The 7,685-nt window shown below is 35.5% G+C and overlaps 1 long non-coding RNA gene across 1 annotated transcript; it reads left to right on the forward strand.

Moving 5' to 3' along the window:
- The first annotated feature begins 3,562 nt into the window (after positions 1-3,562).
- Positions 3,563-4,864, forward strand: LOC109198253 (uncharacterized). Its single transcript, XR_002059149.2, has 3 exons — positions 3,563-3,736; positions 3,904-4,016; positions 4,446-4,864. It is a non-coding gene; the product is annotated as an uncharacterized LOC109198253 (long non-coding RNA).
- Positions 4,865-7,685: the final 2,821 nt, after the last annotated feature.

Below are 7,685 nucleotides of genomic sequence, written 5' to 3' on the forward strand. Positions count from 1 at the left end.
ATTTTGGTTGTTGTGATGATTCAAATTTGTTCAGTAAACTTCATCAAAATGAACATGTGTTGAAATAAGCATATATTTGGATCTCATCTTCTTATTAAATGTAGCTAATGTCCAATAAGATAAGATAAGATAAGATAACCTTTATTAGTCCCACACGTGGGAAATTTGTTTTGTCACAGCAGGAAGTGGACAGTGCAAAAGTTATGAAGCAAAAATTAGAATAAAATAAAATAAGAATAAGAATAAATACAGTACACTGTATTTATAAAAAACTGAACTCTGGGACTTACTTAACACTAATATTTCATATATTACTTCAACTCACAAATTTAATTAAAGGGTTTTGTATTAAATTATAACGTAATAAAAACCACAGTGCACATGTGCAAGTAACAGTAGCCAGGTGCTGCCACAAGAGGGTGACGAATTAAAGGTTCACAGAGAGATCTCTTTACTTTGGGACATTTAATCAATGTGTATTATTACATTTGATTAAACAAGCACTGCTTTTCCTCCAGGCTTCTAAAACTCTTTCAAAGTTTCTCTTTTCAGTCTTTTTCAGTCCAGTCCTTGTACCAAAACTTTATCTCATGAAACTGGATGAATGGAGGACAAAAGACGATGTTTTAGACCTAAACCCCCACTATCTACACCAGCTGAATAGCATCTGAAAATCACATCTTTAACAGACAGACAAAGTCCAGCAAAGTCTCCACACAGGACCTGAGAGATGCATCTGAACCTTCAGTTCACTCCAAGATCACACATGTGCAGGAGAACTGAGTGCTGCTGTCAGATTGAAAAGTGCTTTAAACATGATGATACTGTCTTTGTTAAACAGCAGAATAGGTTTATAAAGTATCATTAACTAAAAGTGGTGAAATAAATATCTCTAAATCTACTAAATGTAGAATTTTAAATTTTGGACAGTTTAGTATTACAGCTGCTGATTAAACAATAGAGACAGATGTGTAGTAAAACTTTTATTTAGTGTTTCAAGTCAAAAACAAACAGAGCAGAGATACAGAGAAAGTCTTTTGATGAAAAAATGAAGATACTCAATGTTGAGTTTCCCCTAATCATGTGTGTGCAGTTGGGTGAATGAGGCTGTGTCGAGTGTTCAGACTGAGTAGAAATGCACTGTGCTTGTCCATTTACATCCTTTAGATCCAATCTTGACTCTTTTGCCCACTAAAATAATAAACCAGTACTTCTTTCTGTATGTAATATAATCTAAAGCATCCACAGTAACATTTTCCACCATACAACTGCACTCTAAGGTCAGCACGGTGGTGCAGTGGTTGGTACTGTTGCCTCACAGCAAGAAGGTCCTGCATGTGAATCTGCTGGCTGCTGTTTGCATGTTGTGTTGTCTGAGGGTGCTCCGGCTCCCTCTCACACTCCAGCAACTCGCTCTTTAGGTTAAGGCGATCGTGGCTCAAGACTTGGGAGTTTGCCTTGTAATGGGAAGGTTGCCGGTTTGAGCCGCGCCCTGTGGCTGTGGCTACAATGTAGCTTGCTACCATCGGTGTGTCAATGGGTGGATGACTGGATGTGTAAAGTGCTTTAGGGTCCTTAGGGACTAGTAAAGCGCTATACAAATAAAGGCCATTTAATTGGTGATTCTTTTGGCAATTACAATCATCTATTGTCAATGGGATCATGAGTGGTGAACTGTCAAGTGTGTACCCTGAGTTTTACCTTGTGAAAGCTGGGATAGTCTTCAAGCCATCTCCTTCAACCCTTAAGTCCTTAAGAGGAAGGAAGAAGGAAAGGAAGGAAGGATAACTACAGTTTATGATCTCAGCTGTGATTATTAAAGGTTTGTGCTTTCTAGACATTCCCTGTAATAGAAAGAGCAGAGGGGTGTAGTACTTCATCACGGCCAGAGGGAGGCACTGTGGAACCATCAAACAAAAGACCCCAGTGCTGATAAGGCAACATGCTGTCCATTACCACCAGGTATGAGGACACAAGGTAGGTGGCAAACTCATCTGATCCATCCTCAGTCGCCCCAAATGAGAGTAAATGTGTTACTTTCCTTCAAGTCCTGTCATATTATTTTGTATCCACAAAAGTATTAGAACAGAAATATTTAATTTAAAAAGACAAACCCAAATAGATTAATAGATCTTTTTTTTGTCTTCATGAATATTTTCAGGAGAATAGAAGTAGTACTTATATAATGTGCCTGTTGCCTGAGATCCCATGACTGTAAGGTGACTGAGAAATATTTCTAATTTAAGAAAACTATGAAGGAGTTGATATTCGAAAGTTGATAAAGTCAAGAAGTGGAAAGAAAATCCTGAGCTGAATAAACGGGTGGAGAAGAAGAAATAATTTCAGTTGTGGTAACATAAACAACTGACAACAGATGTGAAACAAACAAAAAAACAATCAGCATATAAAATACAATATTAAAGAAAGTAATAATCCCCTTAAAATGAGACAAATTACAAGAGTCTGTTAGAATGAAATGTAACATGTTACAATTTAGAATTAATTATGAAACAAAAACAGGAGCTGATTTAAAATCGAATTACACTGAAAATTTACTTTATAGTTTGTATAATTTTTATATTTTAGTTCACAGACCTTTAAAGTGCAAAAAAAACTAGGCTTCACTTCTCACTTTGTATTGTGGTGAAAAGATTTAACATTCATCAAAAAACCATGAAGGGACCCGTCCTATAGTCGCCGATTTACAGATTTATTTACACAGGAATAAATGAATACAATGAATACAACGGCCATGAAACATCAAATTTACAAAGCCTTGTTCTTGTAAATGTCATATCAAAAAGCATTTTCAGAGTGAAACAAGAAAGACAACAGTTTCTCATGCTCCAAGCTGTATCACTTGCAATGTAATCAATAATTGTATTTTCCTCTTTTCCTCCTGTTAATACGGAGTTTCTTTACAAGAAAGTAAACAGCTGGCTGATTGTTTTCCAGTGTTTGCACACTGCCAAAAATGTAAATTCTATAACTGTCTTGGTACCAGGGTTGCTGTCCCAGGGTTTTGAGTTTGGACTTTTTTCATTTAGTTTTTCTGTTTCTGTTCCCGGTTTTATTTTGGTAGTGTGCTATGTTTAGTTTTGCTTGCCCCATTTAATTAATCAGATTTGTTCCAGCTGTGTTTCCACCTCTTTCTCATTCTCCCATTGTAGTGGAGATATCAGGAATACACACGGTTGTGGCGCTGATTCACTCTTTAGCACTACGGTCACCCCGGTGTGTCGGCCAGAACACCACTTAAGGCCAAATTGTCCCAGAGTATAGAAGAAGAAGCTTGATGTTTGTTCTGAGGCAGTTTATTCTTTCACAGCTCAAGTCCTGTGGCTGTAATCACATGTGTGTGTGCGTTTTTATCATTCACACACACATCACATTTCACAGAAATCACTGCACCCCCACTGGATCAACACCGCTCATCTGACACTAAAACTGCCCACCTAAAAATACAGAGAAGAAGATGATCACCTTAAGCAGTCACACCCGCCCTCTCAGCCACACCTCGGCACCGCCCCGAGAGCTCACTGTAACACCCCTCTGCTGCAGCAGGCCGGAGACCACACCCCCGCCACATAGATCATATCACTACTGTGAGATAAAAGTGAAAGAGCAGCTCACAGATCAGTGGGAAGTCACATCAGGAGAACATTAAGTATTTGTAGCATGTGATTCCCTTGTGTTTTCAGTCTGTGAAACAGCTGTTTGTCCCTTCACCAGGCAGGTAAGATCAGCAAAAGTGCACCATAGGATGGTTTATATGTAAGATTTCAAACAAAAAATATATTATTAACATAACAAGAGGAAACATAGATTTGATTCTGTATTTATTCATTTCTTTTATTCTATTTCATTTCCTCTTAAGCTCAAAGGCTGTTTTTATTTCCACAGTGATGGCAGCAGCAGCGTTCAGGAGCAGAGGACTGGCTGGTGTCAGAAACACCAACGTTTTAATCCTCATCTTTCTGCTGTCCCTGGTTTATGTCACAAATTCACTGATGAAAGTAAGAACAAAGTCACTGCTGAATTAACTGTTGCTGAAGGTACTTCTATGAAACATTTATTAGCAAATGTAAAACTACAGTTACTATGTAAGTCATTATAAGCGTATCACAGTTTGGGTGTTTTTCTCTCTATGCAGAGTTGTTAATATGTAGTGCTTAAGCAACTGACGCATCCTGGTTTTGCACATTTCAAAAAATTCTGAAAAGTTTCTTAGAACAATTTAGAAAATCAGAAAAAGCGAAAGCAGCCAGAAGGAAGGCGGATCAGTCAGGTTCATGTTGATTGCATGTTATCAGTCAAATTTGGTCATGCAGGAAAAAACAGCTGCGTATGAGTCATATCCGTGCACACTAAGAGAACTGCAAATCACTCTGACTGTAGAAGTAAATTTGACTTTTGCTAAAAATAAATGTTATTTTCTTCTTCAGGCAGAATACAAGAAGAAAGAAGCAAGTGAACTTGATGAAAAACTACAGTTTCTTCAATCTTTTGAAGAACTAATACGGACATCGTCAGTTTTTGAGGATTTTCCTGCAATGATGGACGTAGTAAATAGTTTGAGACGCTTCTACAAGAGAACCATCATCCCATCAGACAGAGAGGAAGAAGAAAAATGGGGAAAATGGGGAAATAAAAGAGGAAAACATGAAAATCATCCTAAAACTCAACCAAATAAACTTTAAAAGTTTCTATATAATAAATAATAATACAAAATAAATCATAAAATAATGATACATCTCATCATTAAATATGATGGTTTTCTGTAAGAGAAATGACAGCTGTATGTTGTTTATGCTGTTCTCACTGGGAAGCAGCTTTTATTGCATTTTACATAATAGACTGATAATCGTGGTCTTATTAAACTCAAACTTAGAAAAAAAGGAGTTTCTACTAACTTTTGATAAAAAACAAAAAAGAAACTTGTGTTCACATATTGTTATCTTAATGTGTTCCCTTTTATTTGTGTCTTTTTGGTTAATATAGATCTTCTATTTAACTTTGAATACTCAACAACAACAATGAAGGCTAGCCCTGAATACTTGTCCTATATTAAATAAATTATATCACACTGACTGCTCTGTGTGTGCTTTTCTTTTTTTTTTACTCTTTTTTTACTCTTTCTACATCTTCTATGCTTTATAAAAACATAGTATATATTACTTTATTTCTTCCCCAAAACTGAAAGAATTAAAAGTATGTAACTAGTATAGCAAGTTAAGAGTTACACTGAATTTAATTTTTTAATTAAAGGAAACGACTCAAATAAGTAAATATAATCCAAACTTTTCTAGTACTTATTAAACACTAATAAAAAAATGTATATAAAATAATTCACAATCCACTTATGATAAGTATTATGAAGTGTCATCCTAAAAGCTCAGTGGAAAAACGTATTTTGTCCTGGTATGTTCTAACAATAACTGATGGGTTTCTATTCCTATAAAGCAGACGAGACAAACACAAAAGCTTTGTTGAAAACAAAAGTGAAAGGACTGCTCACACGTGAGACGTGGGTTGAGTTAAGTCACATTGCATACAAAGCATTTGCAGCATGTTATCTCATTATGTTTTCAGTCTTTGCCTGTACGGTACAGCAGCTTTTCCTAGATTCACACAGCAGGTAAATATATATATATATATTACATTTTTAACAATCTATTGTTCCAAATTTCTTTGTTTTATCAACTTTTTCTCAAACTGAGCACTTGTTCCACTTTTACAAGCGATGGCAGCAGCAGATTTTTCCAGAACCAGGGGACCAGCTAGTGCCAGAGGCTTATTTCTCATCTTCTCTCTGCTGTGTCTCATTTCAGTCTCAACTTCCCTGAATACCGAAGAACAACTGGTGAATTCATTCTTGCTGAATTCCCTTTTATGATACAACAATTACACGTTTCTGTGTACGTGTACAGTTACAAGCTCATTAACTGCTGTTATTTTTTTCTTTATTTGCAATGGACTATAGATGCTTGAGTACATGAAGATAGCGATAAAAGACGCAGACAATCGGAAGGTGGGTCACTCAGGCTCCAAGTTAGTTTTTTAAAATCTGCTGTGTGTATTTACTTAATGAGTGCATTTTATATTGGACTGTTTATAGTGATATGCTGAAAGTATAGTAACTGCAGTGTACAGGATGCAGAATAATCTAGTAAATTTAAATGTGCTATTTTTTCTATCAGGCAGAAGACAAATATAGAAAGGAAACAATCACAAAACTGTTTGATCTCTCAAGTTCACTGAATAACAAGGAGCAACTGGTAAATGCTAATGTTTCCTTAACCATTGTTACTTTCACATATATAATATGTTCTTGTTAGAATGTTCTTCTTTTGCTGTGGTTTTCACTCTGTTCCTCAACCGGCTGTCACACTCACTATGCTCTGCTTCTTTCATTTTCAGAACCTATTCAAGGAAACCGTGCACAAAGCTATAAAAGAAGAACAAAGGGTAAAGGTGGGTCAGTCACTCTCCATGTTACTCACACGTTGACTGAGAAAGTGTTTAATTCATTATATCAGTAACAAAAACCTCCAATAACATCAGCATACATTTACTGATCTGATAATTAGTGATCTGTTTTGGTGATTCTGCTGAAACTTTTATTTTTCTTATTCAGGCACAATTCATGTACAGAGTAGCAACATCAGGTTTTGAGGAAATGTTGGAGAACTATGCTCATCGGCTGGAAATGGTGACGAGATTATTGCCTGATTGCAAACCACTGAAGGAAATCATTAACATCTGTTTGCACATGATGAAGAATTTAAGAACTATAATAAACAAAAAGATGAGTTTGATGCAAAAATAGAGAGCTGGGTGCGACACGGAGCTTATATCCCCATTAAGTTATTCATATGGAACTTTACTAAATTAATGTGGCACAATGTTGTAGTAAACAGAGAATGTCTTTTGGTTTACTGATATTGACCAATAATTCATTAATGTTCGAATATATATTTAAACATTATATATTTGTATGTAATTTGTATGTAACTGTATCATGTGAAGATTTTTTCTTGCGCTTCTTCGTCAAGCCCTAAAGTTAAAATAAATCAGAGCTGATGCTTCTTGTACAAACTGTAGCATCCTCCCCCGCCCACTTACAATGGAGACGATGACAGTCTTTCTTTGCTTCCTAACTTTTCTTGAATTGTTCTTGAAATTAAAAATTCTGAAGTTTATGGATTTTATAAAATATAAAACTGCAAAAAAAAAATATGTACAAAGCCAGATAAAATATGTTACCAGGAAATGTACAGAGGATGAATTGAGGTGAAAATTAAATCCAAGGACTCTTAAAGCAATTAAACAATGAATAGTGGGATTTAACAGAATGTTGTGCATGGGATAGGGATTAGTAAGTATGTACATACTTCTTCCTACTCCATTTCAGACTTAATAATTGTAATTTCATGTCATTTAGACTCTATTTTATTTATTTTCTTTTTTGTTGTTGTTTTGTCTGAGCACATACGTGTGTGTATTCACATATGTATTTGTACATGTAAATGCAAGCATGTGTACTTGTATCTATTGGTTTGCTGTATATGTCTGAAATAAAGATACAATAACAATAACAATGACTTTTCATTAGAAATCCTGAAGGTCATGGATTTAAGTGAAACAACCCAGTTTTAATTCAAGAAAAGAATTTTTAGTACACT

This window comes from Oreochromis niloticus, unplaced genomic scaffold, assembly GCF_001858045.2.
Source record: "Oreochromis niloticus isolate F11D_XX unplaced genomic scaffold, O_niloticus_UMD_NMBU tig00008107_pilon, whole genome shotgun sequence".
Lineage (NCBI taxonomy): Eukaryota > Metazoa > Chordata > Actinopteri > Cichliformes > Cichlidae > Oreochromis > Oreochromis niloticus.